The sequence below is a fragment of the Staurois parvus genome, unplaced genomic scaffold (assembly GCF_062004578.1).
Source record: "Staurois parvus isolate SC_StPar_1 unplaced genomic scaffold, SC_StPar_1.0 ptg000018l, whole genome shotgun sequence".
NCBI classification, from domain to species: Eukaryota; Metazoa; Chordata; class Amphibia; order Anura; family Ranidae; genus Staurois; species Staurois parvus.
In genome coordinates this window covers 42,308-60,000 of record NW_028317814.1, presented here as the reverse complement: position 1 = coordinate 60,000, position 17,693 = coordinate 42,308, and the positions used below count along the sequence as shown (strand labels likewise).

At 40.0% G+C, this 17,693-nt stretch overlaps 1 protein-coding gene across 3 annotated transcripts in view; it reads left to right on the top strand.

The window, feature by feature from the left end:
• PDGFA (platelet derived growth factor subunit A) overlaps positions 1–17,693 on the top strand; it is an 88,308-nt gene that overhangs the window by 47,099 nt on the left and 23,516 nt on the right. The gene's annotated exons all lie outside the window — the stretch shown is intronic.

Genomic DNA, 17,693 nt, shown 5'->3' with positions numbered 1-17,693 from the left:
AATATCAAACCTGTAGGCCTTTTCTGACAGTCATGAAGCCTGCCTGAAATACTTTCAATGTTTATACTTCTATGTCCTGGATTATTTTCAGAACATGGGCAAAATTTGTCAACAAGGTTCTTTCTTTGAGGACAACTAAAGAAAAATATCACATTAGTTTTCCTCATGAAAGAGAAGGCCTCACGGGTGATAGAAATGACCTGCAGGCATGGCATTTGCATTAAACAATATTTTTTTACAAATGGCAGTCTATTTTACTGGGACGCCTTGCCTGCATGGGCAAGTTTATGTTAAAGGATTTAGCCTTTAAAAGTTATATCAGACCCTCAATTTTTTAAGCCCTTTCAGCAGCTAGTTTAATCACTTAGTGGGTATGCAGCTGCTTTATCTTTCAATACTTCTCTATGTTCCTGTTTTAAGCTGGTTCCATGACTGCAGCCTTGGGTTAACTGCATCACGGTGGCTCCTTTCTCTTCCTATGTAGCCCCCCTTTCATGGAGGGAGTAGACTTCTCTCCTTACTTTGTGTGCATCAATAGAAACACATAGCCTAGGATGTCAAGGCACTCCCCACTCCCTTCTCCAAGCTAACACACTGGCTGCAGACTGCACTGTCTATTGTTAAATCTTTCCTTTAAAGACCAGAAGTTCGGGGAAGCAACACTGAGAGTGAAGGAGCTGGTAGCATTGTAAACTACAAGTGCTGGTGTAAGAATGTTAACACACAGTTTACTTGGGAATGTTTATTTTATTGTAACAATGTGTCAAAGTAAAAAATGCTGAGGATTTAGTACTAATTTTAAAGAGATTTGCCATTTTGTGAAAATGCTGAGTCTTCAATAGTAGGCATTCAGCATTAATATTCTATGGTCTTTGATGCCTAAGTTTTCTGTTCTGTCAGTCAAAGGTTTTGTAGACCAGTTACTATTTAAAACTGGAAGGCACCAGTAGTCCTCTAGTAGGAATTAATCAGCCCATCCCTGCTTTCTCCAAAAAAACAGCTGGCCTCCAGACCACCACAAGTTAGCTCACTGACATCTCCAAACTCCGTTCTCCTTTCTTTCCACTTCCTCCTTCCACTCCGGTATCTCACCACGTTGTACATTGATGATTCATTCTGTATCTCTCTCGTCTGTTGCTCCCCACTTCTACAGTAAATGAGACTTTTCCACGCTTGCTCTTTTGAAGCAGATTTTATTGTGGATGCTTGCTCTGATGATTAATGTGTGATAGGCTCTGAATTATATTTATGGTACAACATAATTTCCACATCAGTTGAGTCTTGCAGGGCCAGAATACCACATCATATTGTACATTCATGAATTGCAGAGCATGGGTTATGATTAACTTCACAAAGTAATTTCTGGTTTTTCAAATAGTCCTCTGTTCTTGAAAGTAAGACTTCTGATGTGTCCTGGTTTGTAGATGTGGGGAGTTGAACCCAACATGTGTTTTTTGTATCCAGCTTGGCTTAAAGACTGCCCGAACTTACACAACTTGGCGAATGAGTTTATCACAAATGTCTACCCTTCCAGCAAAACTGAAATAGACTGTAATTTAAGTATTGTGCTGCTTCCAATTTGTTTCTCTTTAGTAATTTTGTTTTCTTAGTAGATTCTACTGAGTTGCAGAAAATAATTTTGGGGGCCTTTTTTTTTTGAAACCCATAAATATAAAAGCAGGTAAAAATGAGTAGGCATTTTTGTAGAATCATCCTTTTTCTTTATACTAATAGCAATGGAGGATTATTTTAAGTTAATGCCACCCATTCACTGGTCACCTGCTGTGTTAGATGCATTTAGAGACAAACCTTTGACAATTTAGGAGTCAGCAACAGTGTAGCATTGATCTGACATATGCAGTGCTCTTTCCTTACAGGGCCATACAAACTAGCCATTAATAAATTCCCACCAACTCACTCTTCATAACATTTATATAGGGATGCACCATACACTTTCTTTATCAGCGAATACAAGTACCAATACTTTTGGTCAAGTACTCGCCGATACTGAGTAGCGATACTTTGTGGTGCGATTTTGCGCATTTTAATTTTTTTTGCGTCCATGCAAAATGAATGGACACAAATTGCAGTGCAAAGAATAACATGCAATTTGAACAAGTTAAGGGATTAATGCTGCTCAACTGACCCCAGGAGTCCACTGTGTCAGAGGAGACCTCTGTGACCAAGCCCCGGTGGGTGGGGTGAAATGCGTTGGGTGGCGAGGGCAGAGCAGCAACTGAGGCTATTCCTCAACACTCGGACTCATGCTCCCCTCTTCTCACGTGCTAGTAGGTGATCCTTTTTCATCCATCCATAGCTTGGAGCGGCGCAATAAGGTATACTTTTCACAATGCAATTTGAACAGGAATACGGTGCTATTCCTGTCCAAATCGCATGCGGATTCCCCACCACTCCTCTGTGAACCCAGGCTTGTCATTGCCAGAGTTCACTGGAGCAGTGCGGAAGACCTCCCTGCACCGGTCTCATGCTGTCTCACAAGGAAAAGCTGCTTCACAGGTCTGGGGATTTGAAATCCCCGCGGTTTTCTCTCCTCTCCTTGCAAGAATGGCAGTACAGGCTAGATGGTTTCATTGTGCTAACTAATCAGAAGCCGTCTAGCCCATACTGTCATACTTGCAAGGAGAGAAGAGAAAATCGCAGACCTGTGAAGGTGCTTTTCCTTGTGTGACAGCATGGGATCAGTGCAGGGAGGTTTCCTGCACCGCTCCTGTGTGAACAAGCCTGGGTTCACACAGGAACTGTGGGGAAACCGCACACGATGTAGACTGGAATCGCAAAGCATTCCTGTTCAAATCGTATGTTATTCTTTGCAGTGCGTTTTTGCACCCATTCATTTTATATGGACACAAATCGCACCACAAGGTATCTGTTTTGGGTATCGTGAGCATTTTCATGAGTACTTGTGAAAATACTCGCTATCAGCATCAATATCGATGCATCTGTAATTTTATATATAACGTTCTTAACCACCCTACTTTATAGCAGCCAAAAGCCCCCCTTCCCACACACTAAATGGCCGGAATTGGCCCCCTCCTGTACACAGTGCTGCCACCATTTGTAATTTAGGGTTTAATGATTGTTGTGCCTTGCAGCAGCCAGATATAGCGGTACCCAGTCTTTTTCAGTGAGCCCTTCAGACAGGATGGGAGACTTGTTGACTTGAAAAGCATAACTTGGCTTCCCCAGGTTCAATAATAGGGTTCACAGTGTGGTCAGCTCCCCGGAGCTTCTCAAAGTCTGGTGGGTTGCCTATCTGATGAAGATGTCTGACAGGAGGAATTTAAGGGCAGGAAGTTCTGGCTGCTAGGACCAGGATTTTTCCTAACCGTGAGCATTTAGTAGGTGACTTGGTGGGTGTTGTCTGTAGATGTGTCTGAAGGACCTGCTGTTCTTGTTAATGATGGATTTTTTTGTGCATTCTCTTATTATAGTGAAGTAGAGTCTGGTTGTTACTAAAAACAGTTGTTTCTTCAGGTGGTTTTATACTCCACAGCTTAGGACATGCATAGCAACATTTTTTTGTAATCTTTCAGCTGTTCTTGCTATCTTGACATCGTCAGAACTCCATTTCCATTAGTCTGAGTTCTACAAATCATTGGGGCCAAGTTCAACAAGCTTTTCACGATGCTTGGAAGACTTTTTTGCATTCTGAAAGGCTTGGCTTCATGGATGTTCACAAAATAAGGATACCAGTAGATATTATGACTTTTAATGGAGCTGCCTTTAAAGCCGTACTCCATGCCAAGCATTAAATACATATTTAAATATACAACACAAACCGATAGGGTGCAAACTCCTATCGCATTATGTTTAGCACTTTATTAAAGGGTATTTTATTTATTTATTTTATTTAAGGGGGCTGAGGTTAGGGAGACATCAGCCATAGCTCTGAGGAAGAGGGTTAGTCCCCTGAAACACGTCAGCTTGCACAGTCATCCTGTCTCCAGTTGGAGGTGGAGAGCAGACTTTTTGGTTGTGCGCTTTGTGCATCTACATACCTTTCTTAGTTCACTTGGCTTGTGGGTATAATATATTTTCTTATACCCTTTACTAAAGTGCTGAAGATAATGCACTAGTTATTTGCACCCACTCTGTTTTTTGTGCAGTGTTGGATTTCCCTGATCTGAGGAGGGCTGCGCCACCATCTTTTTCCAGTCCGGGTAACTGAAGGTCTTTAAAATGTATGATTCACGTGATGGGTGCCTCTATAATTTCTGAGCATTGAAATGTCAGTTTCTCTTTTTTTACATATTTAAATATGTTCTGCCCAGCTAGCCTGGTGATCTATGCTCCAATTCCAGACTATACCTCCAACTGCAATAACAGCAGCAGAACTTGGTCAAGCTTGCTGAGTGGACCTTGATGAAGCAGCAGCACACTGAGGTGGGAGGGCATCTGTAGCCTCAAAAATAGCAGTTACAGAATGGCAAGCTTTACATAGGGGAATCCTAAATAGTGTCTACAGGTTTTGGTGTAATTATCTCTTATTATTAGTTGTAGGCCTTTAAAACATGTTATTCTTTCTCTGTGCTATTATTTTGATCATTTTTAAGCAATGTATTTCCTCTTGTAATACACACAGATGATTTTACAGCCCACGCTAATTCCTACTCTTAACTGGCTGAGATCCTCTGCAGTTTCAGCAACTGGCAGCTGCAAACAAAGCCTCAGTAACCAAACCGCTTGTATGGGCAATTTTTTTTTCTCCATCTTTAAATGATCATTACAGAGTCTACCCTGATTGCAGTGAGATCTTTTTCTACTTTATCATTATGTTATGACTTAAACCAAAGCCTAATCCAACTGATCATAAACTATACAGGACATTCTTATGTGTGCGCTAGAGATTTTTGGATTATGTGACAATCATTTTATATGTATGTGATGACTTTTTTTTTTTTTTTTTTTTTATTGGCATCTTGTGACCAAATATGCACAGACATTGCTGTTTTGGTAAATTAAGACTAGCTTACATGGATCAAGTGTACAGTATCCCTGTGACCTTGTATGTACTTTTTTTTATTTTATTTTTTTTAATAAACCCAGCACAGTGATTGATATTTAAGCTTAATGGAAAGCTGTAATGACAATGGAGATCTGTTAAAGAAACATTTGGTGGTTTTGCAGCCTCATGCACTGTAACATACCTGTGCCAGAACCAGAAATATGGTAACTGCCATTGCTAAAATGGTTTTTGAAGACACATGCTCCAGCAGTGTCTATTTTATATTTGCTTTGTGAGATACCTGTTCATTACAAGCAGGTGGGATAAAGAAAATCTCCCTTTTCAAAAATAATGCACCTATGGGATAAACACCAGATCAAAGGATAAAAGAGTACAAATTAATGTATTAGTTTACACTAAAAAACCAAGACTAAACAAAAAATAAAACAGCCAATGCATTTCAGGGGTCAGAAAAATCCCCCCCTTCATCAGGCCCTAAAATTAAGCAAGGAAATAATGTAAGGAGCGAATTGAATGATCAGGAGAGTAACTGGCCAGAAACATGTAAGTGAGCAATCAAGAACGTTCGTGAAAACTGACTAAATATATATGAACTCTTTTATCTTTTTTGGTCTGGTGCTCCTTCCATTGGTAGTGAAGAATAACAAACAGAGCGCACTGACCTTGCGCATTACCTCAGTAAACAATTAGTTGATTTATTGATTTAGAAGATATACTCACAAAAGAAGTAATAAAACAGGCATGTATAATCCAAACCCAAATCATACCATAAGGAGACACGTGCGAATCCCATCAGAAGGGGAGACTCTCAGAGTGACGCTTACGCATTTCGAAGGGGGGGTCCCTTCTTCATCAGAGCTCACCTTCCATTGGTGCATGTGTTGTTTTTTTGCAACCTACTGATGTATCCACTGAAGGGTAGTCTTGTCTGTTGTGAGCAGCCTAACCTGAGCCAGTGAGTTCTCTGAATGAATTTGATGTAAGTTCATACAAAGTAGTTAGAAGCCAGTCCCAGCACGTATGTATGTGAAATAGTCCCTTAGCATTTAATAACTTGGATGGTTTGAAACAACAAAAAATGAATCTAAAAGCTTCTGTGCTGTCATCAACCCAGAGTTTTCTTTCTATAATTCCTAAGCCATTCATATTGATGCCGCGATGGCGATTCAGTACAGATATTGTACATTTCCCACTTGTTGTACTTTTTCCTGGTTTGATTTGTAAATTACTCTGAATGTCTGGATTGGGAATTAGAGGGCGAAGGGATGTGTGGGATAGCCCAACTGCCCTGAGTGCAGGAACCCAATGAGTACTGCAAAGCACTCATTAATATTGCAAGGATCATCTCTCCAGCGATAGTTTATTTGCATCAGAGGGGGTAAGAGATGAGCATGTAGGCAGACCGATGAGCATGTAGGCCGACCTTGCCCCCTGTCACTTACCTTGGAGATGAATAATAGCATTCAGGGGTTTCTGGGATATTAGCATCCCTCCCAGCTTCATAAACACAGCATTGCTAGTAGGTCACTTCATTGTTTTCTAATGTCAACGCAATAAAAGTAATTTCTGAAAACCACATGGTTGTCAAACTTTGTTTTCCAGTATTATTCATTTGATTATACAATAAAATATTATAATCATTACAAATATTCTCATATAGGTTAAAAAAAATACAGCATGTGCTTATTTTGCCTTGTTTATAAACCTCTAGTAGGAAGGTAACATTTGCACTCGAGGTATATAGTGGATATTGTATGGGGTGTTTTTTTTTTCCTCTAATGCTGGTCACACATAGTACAATCACATTTTGGAATTAAGGAGGCTACATGATTAAATATCATAAATTTATCTGAACGCTCAAATTGTTCATGCAAAAAACAGTTGCCTACTGAGGGGCAAGGACCACCAGCCCAATATACAAAAGACAAACCACAAAATAAAAAATACAAAAACATAAACAGTGTGATTACCAAAAAGGAAGCATTAGGCTTATAGTGCATGACTCGAGCAACCTCCAACAGTGTACATAAAGGTATAATACCCATTAGGAAGCCATCAACTAAGACATTAACAGACAGATGTTCAAGATTAGTTATAATGTAAATGGATTGTTTAGGGTGGCCCTCATACTACATAATTATTGGTAAATCTAAAGGAGCTTCTATGTTCAGATCATAATTTGGTCACAAGCATTTGGCTAGCAATGCAATGTAGATGTGATGGTAGTTAGAAGATAGAATGGTGAAATAGGGATATTTGCAGATGCCACAGTGGGGTTTATTTACTAAAGCTGGAGAGTCCAAAATCAGACTCCCTTCTGCATAGAAACCAATCAGCTTCCAACCTCAGCTTGTTCAGTGAAGCTTTGGCAATAAAACCTGGAAGCTGATTGGTTTCTATGCAGAAGGGAGTCTGATTTTGGACTCTCCAGCTTTAGTAAATAAACCCCAGTATGTCCACAAATGTACAGTTCTTAGCAGTTGTCTGTCAGACTGGTGATGATCATCTCACATCTATTGGTAGCATAAGGGTGGCCATTAATAGGCAGATTTGAGTACAGTGGACAATAAGTCTGGTCTGAACTAGCTGTCAATCTCCAGACGGCTAGCATCTTCTTTAAACTCTTCCCTACATGGCCAGTGGTTAAAAATATTGGTGTGATAAAAGTTTTATTTCCCTATCAGTGTTAAAAACATGAAGATTTTCGCTTGTGCTAACACTTTACATTGTAGGAGCACCTCTGCTTATGACAATGGGCACATCTGACTCTGCAGGCTTGTTAGTTACTGTTAAATTGAAGTGATTGTAAAGCTTCCATTATTTTTTTATTGAAACAATAAACATGTCATACTTACCTGCTCTGCCAGTGCTTTTGCACAGAGCAGCCCCGATTTTCTTCTTCTTGAGTCCCCCTCCGTCACTCCTGGAACCTCCTGTTTGCCGTGTGCCCCCATAGAAAGATGCTTTTTATGGGGGCACTTTTGCATGTTTGCTCTGGAACCCCGCTTATACCCCCTGCTTCCTCATCATAGGATTTGCTAATGGCTCCCACTGCTATCAGTCTGCCCAGTGAGGTGGGAGAGCTGCAGCTCTCGTACATAGTACTGGACAGGGGCGGACTGACAACTCATGGGGCCCCTGGGCAATAGGGGATCATGGGGCCCCTGTGTCCTTGCCCAAACTCAAAAAAGCCTATGAAAAAGGTACCATGGGCATCTAATGGGGCCCCCTATTGACCCCTGGCCCTCGGGCAGTGCCTGAGTTTCCAAATGGTCAGTTCGCCCCTGGTGCTGGATTGAGATTGGGCTCAGGTAAGTATAAGCAGGGTGATGGATCCTCTGTGACAGAAGGTTTTTACCTTTTTTACCTTACCTGAAGCCTTTCCAACCTTGGCAACCTTTAACTACTTGGCTCCATTTTTTTTCTTCAGCATTACATCTGTTTTGGAAACCTTGGCCATGGCCACCCTAAATAATATAGCGAAAATGATCAGAGATCTGTCAGGTTTATTATCTTGAATGGGATATGTACCTAGTCATGAAATTTAGATGATGATTCAAGATTGTACTTCTGCTATATTAACATCTTGAGTTTAATTTTTATAACAAACTCAGCACAATCTTGCACCTTCATACTAGAGGGGGGTTACTGTCTCCTAGAACATAGATGCATTTTGTAGCTGCTGTATAACTCTTAGGAACAAATGATGTCCAGAAGACACTTCTTCTAGAATTGGTTTTAGAGGTCTGACCAGCTTTGTGATTTGTGTCCAACAAAAGCAAATGAAACTGTCAAAAGAAGAGGGACAAAGGCCCTCTCCAGATCTCCTGTGTTGGTATTGTCATGCCCACCCCTCTTCTCTTAAGAGTTACCAACAGCAGACTGACTTTTGACAAAAGGGTTTTATCTCTTGGTATTTGGCTGAGGTTAGAGGCTGCTCAGAGGGGGACACAGCAGGTTAGCAGTTGTATTTATCATTTGGACCCGTAATTTTGTGTCTTCTCCCTGTGACAACTACATATGGGTGGTGAAAAGGTTATGTGTACCTATTTGTGTATATACATTGTGTATTTCTTTATTTTGTATCTTGGAGAGGAAAAAATGGCAAGAGCTACAAATAAAAGAAATTGTACTTTTGAAAACTAGAAAAAGCGATGCATTCTTTTTTTAAATCAAACAATATTACATTTTAAAGCTTCCAAGAAAACAAAACACCTTTTATGGTGATCGAATAAATTTTTCTGGCAAGGAAAGTGATGACTCACAGTTTTGTCATGCGATGTATTGGGGAAAAAGCTACTAGCAGGATTTAAAGGGCCAGAAGGCCTATATTATAGTTTTTTTGCTTATTATCCTTTTTATGTTCTGTTAATATCTTTATGGGAATTATTATTATTATTATTATTATTATTATACAGGATTTATATAGTGCCAACAGCTTGCTCAGCGCTTTACAATATAAAGGGAGACAATACAGCAACAATACAGTTCAATACAAGAGGGATAGGAGGGCCCTGCTCCTTGGAGCTTGCAATCACTATATACATTCACAAGTAGAGATGGACATGCTGAAGAAGCCTTATATTATGTTCATGTTTGTGAATTTGGTGAATTACCAAACATTTGCTCATTATCTGTATGTTATATTGAGTAGAGAAGAGCAGGTCTTGAAGCTTTAGGATTTGATTTTGGTTACCCAATGCATGGGCGGGCAGATTAGAGTAGATTTTGCAGGGTAGGGTTTGGTAGTATCTGTGATCATTGCCTTTGATTAGTGCCCAGCACACTCTTTGTCAAATACCTGCTCTGCTTTACGTTGGCTTGGTGTTGTGCTGCACCATATCGTAATGACCATTGACTTGCTTATGTTTGTTGCTGCAGTAAAGTTTAACTGAAGTGCAAAATAGTATCCAGTTCATGTATATGTTAGCACTTAATAATAAAGATAAAAGATAAAGAAGGAATTGTGGGTGGGGGGATATTTCCTTTGCATAGCTGACTTGCTCCTTTATGTTAAATAAAGGCAGCAAGTGGTAAAGTGGGTCTCATGTAGGCACCATTTGATTTGGCATGCATTTAAAATGCACATCAAATAGCAGGTCAGTGTGGATAACCATTCTAAGACTTGCTTTGCAGTTTCCTACAGCAGCAGGTCTTCTAAAGATATGTTTGCATATCGGGCAAAAAAGAGCAAACCAATTATTTTTCTGCATTTTGCTTTGAAGTGTTTGCGTCTAAGCAGCACTGTGCTCACATGCAAAATGCATCATCTAACAGTATCTATCCACACATGCTCTAAAGCTGGCCTTACTTCATGCGAACTTCATTCGTATGCTCAGACATGAAAGGATCAAACTTGTTCATCCAAGTATTTGATGGCGGTTTCATCGATTTCACAAATTTTTAAAATGGCTTTTCATTCAAGTGACGTGTCGTTGTCTTGATTTTTGTGGTAAAGACCATTCTCCAATATTAACTCACTCTTGTGCATAACACTAGTTAGGATCTTTCTTGGCCAGGGACAGATTAACAAATTAATTTCTCACTTTTTTTAATAAAAAACTTCTATTGTCGTCCTTTGAATTTTCCACTTACCCACTTGAAAGCAGTTGTCAAATTTGGCCACTTTAACTCTTAGTTAATCAAATGAAAATTTCAGAAATTAGAGTTTCTACAGGTGGAAGACCAGAGTTAGATCAGTAGTGGTCAACTTTCTTGATTATGAGGGTCTTCAAGTGCAAGGCTTGACATCACCAAAGAATCACACATCATATACTGTGAATGTGATGTTACTGAAAGCTTTTAGAGACTGAACTTGTGATAGGAGTGGTTGGAGACCAGGGACATATTTCAGGAGACAGACAAATAGAAATTACTGCTTCTTTACAAACCAACGCTTCCAAATTTGTACTGACAGCTCCCTTTAAAATTACTGGTACCACATATATTTCTTGCAGCAAAATCAATTATAAAAGGTCAAAGAACAAAAAAAAAACCTAAAAAGACAAAAGGGATAGACTGTATGGAAAAGGTTTGAAAGAAATTAACCAAGCCGTTTTAATTAGTTTGAACACAGTCTAAATAATATTTTTTCTTCATTGGCTTGAGTAAGCACCTGATTTATTGAAACACCAACTACTGTCTGTACCAAAGGCTGCACAGTAAGTGCCAAAGGGCTGCAGGTTGGGCACCAGAGCATTAGATCATTTATCAAGATCCAACTGTCACTCAGAATCTGACTACGGAAGCCTTGGCTCCAGACTGTTGTATAGTTGAAGGGACAGCCCTTCGGGAGTCTAATCCTTTTCGTTTTATAATCTTTAATTGTCCCTCTCTTTGTGTTTTTCCTTTATTTATAAAAGTACCATTTCATCATTAAATTATTATAATGTACTTAACTTGTTTCTCTGACTTCTCTAAACCCAGGTAAACTTAAAAGCATTAGGTTAACCATGCCAAAGAACAGTTTATTAATATTGCAAATTTTTTTAGTTCACTAGACATTTAATGCAGTTATGGGCTGCTATTTTATACTTTGGTCAGGAACAGCAGGCAATTGGCTGACATGTAACAACTGGCTGTTTAGATATGGCTTGTGAAGGTCTGCCACCATTGAAGGAAACCTGTACCTGATCTGTCCTCTAAAGCCAGCCAAACATAGATAGAAGTTCAGTTGGTTCAGCAGGGACTGGCTGAATTTCGATCCATGTATGGGCAGGTCGGTTGTATCCAAGTTGGTCAATCAAGCAACTGGGGTACAACCAGCCTATCAAATTTTTTTATTTGCAATTACTGCCAGCGGCTTCCTGCACCCCTCCCCTCTTCCCTGCTGGCTATACACAGTAGCTCTCTTGGAAATATTGCCCCATCATCACTGACTGTTGATGGGGAAATCAGTCATATATGGGCTGCCTAATTATGTAATCTACAGCATGTGTATTTTCAGTCTTCAAAACCTAGTTGAAGTCTCATTTGTATCCCTTTAAAGTCCTATGCCCCTACACAGTATAACTGTTTGTTTTTTGCTTGACTGTACATTAAAGTACAGGGTTTCCTCAGTGAAAATTCTGCTTCTAGCCCTCACACTGTAGTGCTCTGTGTTGGCAGAGCTCAGTAACAGCCACACCTCCAAGTATAATCTTCCTCACACAGACATTTATTACAGAGAAGTAGGTGACGTATCTCATCATGTCTGTTACATTACTGAAAGCAGTGGAAACTGCATTCACACCTGAGCTGCGCTCATTCATAGTGATTTTCGAAGGTTTTTTGGGGCATATTTACAGGTGATTTAAAAGCTTTGTGCACATGTGTTTGCATGCGTTTCAAGCTTTAGGCATTTGTTTCCTGGGTTGGGCAAGGAGAGGAGAGCAGTTCAAGAAGATCATTTTTCTGCTCATTTGTATGTCCAAAAAAGTGACACAAACACATGCAGTTCATATTTACAGGCACACATTTTGGCAGTCTATGGGGCAAAAATGCCGGAATATGCCCAAGAAGAAAGATTGTGTACTTGTTTTGAGCTTAGGGCACAGGGTAACTGATTGTACAAATGTAAACCGGGACAATTAGAATGGGATTTTGCCTGTTCAGCATTTTTCAGCTTATCGTACACCTGACTATGCTCAAGTGTGAATGGGAGTGTTATTTGGTGCCATTAGACTGAACAAAAATAAACAGGCGCCTCCATCCACAAAAATGAGGTGCATGGAGGAATCCACCAATGTGCCCACACCCCGAGGCAGTCAAGCTGCTAATCAGCAAAAGTTTTACAGCCTTCCCCTTCGACAGAACTTAATCTAATGATGGATGGCCACACATGTATCAAAATTCGACCAGTCCCCGTTGAACCATCCACATTTCTATCCAACTATGATCTGCTTACAATAACACTGTTCAACAAATTTTTATTTTTTGCCAGTTTTGGAAACAAAAGGATCCATTTCTTAATGAATTTCACATTCTGAGTTCAAATATAACAATGAAATTTGTCAATTGGCTCTAGTTTTTCTGTAAACGGAAAGTTTTCTACTATAGGCGTAATGACTACATAATGCACAATAATTATATAGATAGATGTCTTTCCACAAATATAAAGCAAGTGATATTGACTACATAACAAAGCCTAAATGGCATAATATATTGCATAGGATTACCAAGAAAAATTATAGCCATAAGCTAAGTTGAATCATTTTAATACTTAGGATTCTCACTAGTTTTGTCTTCAGTTTGTGTCGGTTTTGCTTCTCTTGGCTTTTCTCTTGTATTCGAGGAAAGGGCTATCTCTTACAACTGCACGTGACTACACGCTTCAGGTTCTTCCTCACTTGACTCAACCACGAAGGATTCTGGTGCTTTAGGAATTGGTAGCCCCTCTCCATGAGGAACTGGACATATTGCCGATGGAATATTTGGATAGTGCACAGATAACTTTTTCTTCTTATTTAGCCCTTTTACAATTGGAGGCACCATACAAAAGTAACAATTACTAACATGATCTGTTGGCTCTCTCCAAATCATTGGCACAGCGAAAGGCATAGATGCCTTTTTTCCATTCAACCATTGCTCCAGTGCCATCCCACAAGAATTGCAGCATATATGTGGTGTCCAAGATAGGAGACCAGCTCTTGTCCTGGTCTCCTATCTTGCAGCCAAAATACAAGTTGTAGGCTTTCTTAATCATTCCTGTTATCCTCCTTTTTTGTGAGATAAAAGTTATTTCACCGCAGATATAGCAGAAATTATCTGCTTTATTCACACAAGTTCGAGGCATTACTGAGTAGCCTATATAAGCATAAAACGAAATGTAAAGACGCTGTCGAACTACAATCAGCTACAGATACTGCAGCTTTTATGCAGTGAAGTGATGCAATTAAAGGCTAATATTGCATCATCTCAGTATACATGCAATTTTCTGTTGGTCACCAGTATCAATTGCGCAATATGCAGCTGAAGTTGCATCATAATTTTGAATGGCTTACGTCATTAGATGGGTGAATATATCATGGAAACTAGAGCCAATCAACATTTTTTAGGGTCATTTTCGTTTTCAGCACCCCAAAATTATGTAAGATTAGCTAATTTTATGCCCAAAACTTTTTACCTGTTGAACAGTGTAATCAATGTTGTTTTCTTCTGACTCCAACTGGGTTTCAATCCAGACTGTCAAATACCGAATAGCCAGCTAGATTGTAAGCTCGAAAGAGCAGGGCCCTCAATCCCCTCATGTTTTGCATTGTATTGGTATTGTTCTGTCACATGTTCTGTCCCCCTTTGTAATGTACAGCGCTGAGCGAACTATTGGCGCTTTATTAATACTGTATAATAATAATAATGCCTTATAGAAAATATGTCAGTTTTTGTGAACGCTTTGCAAGTTTAAGTATTTTTGTAATTAATTTTACTTACAATTAACACTTTTTAAAAAATATTTTTGGTCCTGTAATTACTAATATTAAGTTGGTACTTTGTACTATTTATAATGGCTGATTTTGATTTCTCATATTTGCACATTGATTGGAGTGAATTCAGTTCTTTAGGACAGAGACCCTGTGTTTGGTCTTTCCTTGGCTTAGGAAAAGGGACTTTCCAAGATCAGTCCTTAATTCAGACAGTTACTAAGCCTAAACTTGGCTGTATAATTACAGATCTGCTGCAGTTGCTGTCTAGATCTCCCTTTTTAGGTCTTAATAATCATTTGATCCTCTTGAGTTTTACAGATTAGCCGTTCTTTCATGCCGGATGAGTCAAATTTACCCAGTGTCTTGAAAAGCATTAACCAACGAGCTCACGATAAAAGGAGCTAAAACATATTACTTCGACCCAAAGTTGACCTTCTTGCAAAGCATTCATACATGTCACAGACAGCTCTGACTTGTTCAATGGAAATCTGACAGCCTTGGAAAAATGCCTTCAAGTTTGACTTTTTTTTTTTTTCCCCCTTCTTGCTACTGTCTAACTATAGTACTTTTGTTTGCCGGGCTCATGAAAGCAGGCTCCATGTCCTGTTGACAAAAAGGGCAGTGACTGAAAACTCTGTTTCAGATACTTGAAGTCAGACTACTGTGCAAAGGATTTTTTTTCCTTCTTGCTCCTTGAGTGGATATGAAAAAAGTTTTATGAGAAGTGTGAGATAGAATACTTTATTGTTGTTAGCAATGGAATTATTCCCCCTTTTTTTTTTCTATTGTTGGTAATGAAATTCTTCTACTAAAAAATAATGACATTTTTGATGGTACACTGGTTAAATCTCACACGTTTCTTATATCTCTCGTAGCTGACATTCTGAAATTCATATAGCTGAAATTCCGGCAGACCTAAAAAATCCAAATTAATGTATCTCTTTATTCATTAGTACACCAAGAGATGTGTATATACAGTATTTTATGTTATGTACACAGTGCCAGGACAAGGTCACCTATGACCCAGGGAGACTATAGCAAATGGCACCCCCCCCCCTCCAAGATGTATGAGCATTACGTCAGCAAAATCCCCCCCCAACAAAAAATTAAACAAACAAAAAATTTCTCCTCCACCGCTCTCTCTCTCTCTTTCTTCGCTCTTTCTCCGCTCTCTCTTTCTCCGCTCTCTCCCCCCGCTCTCTCTCCCCCCCGCTCTCTCTCTCTCCGCGCTCTCTCTCTCCCCGCGCTCTCTCTCTTTCCTCTCTCTCTCCTCCCCCCTCCCCCCCTCTCTCTCTCTCATCATCCTAGCACAACTACCCCCCAGTCATTCCTACTAGCACAACACCCCCCCAAAAAAAAGTCAAGCAAACAAACATTTCTCCTCCACCTCCCCAGTACAAATTGCCCTCGCTTCTCTCTCTCTCTCTCTCATCACAAATCCTAGCACAACTACCCTCCAGTCATTCCTACTAGCACAAATTCTCCCCCCAAATTACCCTTCCTAAGAACCCCCCCCCCAAAAAAAATAATTCCCCTCCTATCACAAATCCCTCCTCCTAGAACAAAACTCCCCCCGTAAGTCACCCTTCCTAAAAAAAAATATGTACCCTCGCTTCCCCCCAAATTCCTCCTCCTCCTGTGCGGCGATCTCCCCACTGAGCTATTGTGTTTTGACAGAGGGACTCCCCCCTTTCCCTCCAGGATACACTGATCAGCACTGTCAGCCATAGGCTGATTGCATGCTGGTTTTCCAGCATGCTTGTTTGACAAAAGCGAGGTGTGAGACCGGCTTCTGGCAGACGAGCAGCTGTACACGCAGGCTGAAAGTGGAACGGTTCCTGCTGAGCTGACCATTTTTTGGCCGAGTTTAAGCCTATGTGTATGTGACTTAATCCTCTTCTCCCTTCTCCTCTTCTCGCCCCCAACACAAATGTTTGCTACTGTCTCTCTCTCTTCCCATTGAGTCCCCGATGCAGTTCCTTACTTTCTCCCACAGACATATACAAAAAGACCTCAGATGCAGCTGGTAGAGAGAGATGCTGGTGCTGCAGGGCTTTAGGATCGCATCCTGTAATTGTTACTGAACAGCAGTAAAGAAAAATCAGGTTTCTTCCCATCCATATGGGGTGTGCTATTTAGCAGGGATGTGTAAATCTGAAGAGTGGATGGACAGTACTACACGTTCTGTGGCAGGTTAAACTACTCCTGTATATGTATTTCATCTGTATATTTAAAGTGTTACTAAACCCACAACAGTAAAATCAGTCTGTATATGCAGTAAAGCATGCTTGTTATACTCACTAAGAACTTAAGGGGTTAATCCTCTGCATTGTGTAAAAACGCTGTTTGATCCTATCTTCTCTGATCCTCCCCTTCTTCTACTGTCCCCAATCATCTGCTCGTAGTACAGAACTCTAGGAGTCACTCTGCCCGTGGTGTTTACTGTGTATTGCTAGAGAGGTGTTTTTATTTGTTTTGTTTTTTTGGGAGGGTGCATGTGAATAGCACAGGGCCAATCAGCGCTCTCCAGACAGAAGGTCAGGGGTTATGCAGCTTCCTAGGACAGTCATAGCAGAATGAAAACTCCTCCTACAAGCTTTAGCCAGTGCTCAGCTGGACACTGATAGAAGTCACAAGACTGCTATATACTGCTGATGAGAAGATATTTAGCAGTTTATAGTTACTAAAATAATTGCATTTCCATGTTCTGTGTACTGTGAGAGACCAGATATAGAGAGTGTAGTGTTCTGGGTTTAGTGATTTAGTAACACTTTTAACTGTTTGCCAGGAGTTCAGGTTTAAAGAGACCCAGTTACCTAAACAATGAAAATACATAAAACTGAGTCCAATTGTTCATGTTGTTGAAGTTGAGATACCAAATTTCCTTAGCTGTGTATGAGATTGATGTGTTTTCCGTATGGCAGCGTGAAGAGCTCCAGAGTGCAGTTTATAGCTTGCAATACCTGGGGGTGATGAGTACAGTACTAAACAGAATGTAACGATGGGCATGAACACTTCCTCTAACGAGGACAAAAATTGATATTTGTGCTGGTCATTGGTATAGAAAATACCTTAGGGCTAGGTTCACACTTTTTTTTTTTTTTTTTGCATTTTCATTTTTCATGCATTTTCTGATGTGCATTTTGCCATGTGTTGACATGTTTTCATACATATTTTTTATTTAGGCTTGGTACCATGGGCTTGAAAATATACAAAATGCATTATAAATGTGTTACCATTGACTTCTATGGGTCTCAAAACACATGACATTGGACCTGAACTATTTTCAAAAACTCACTGGAATG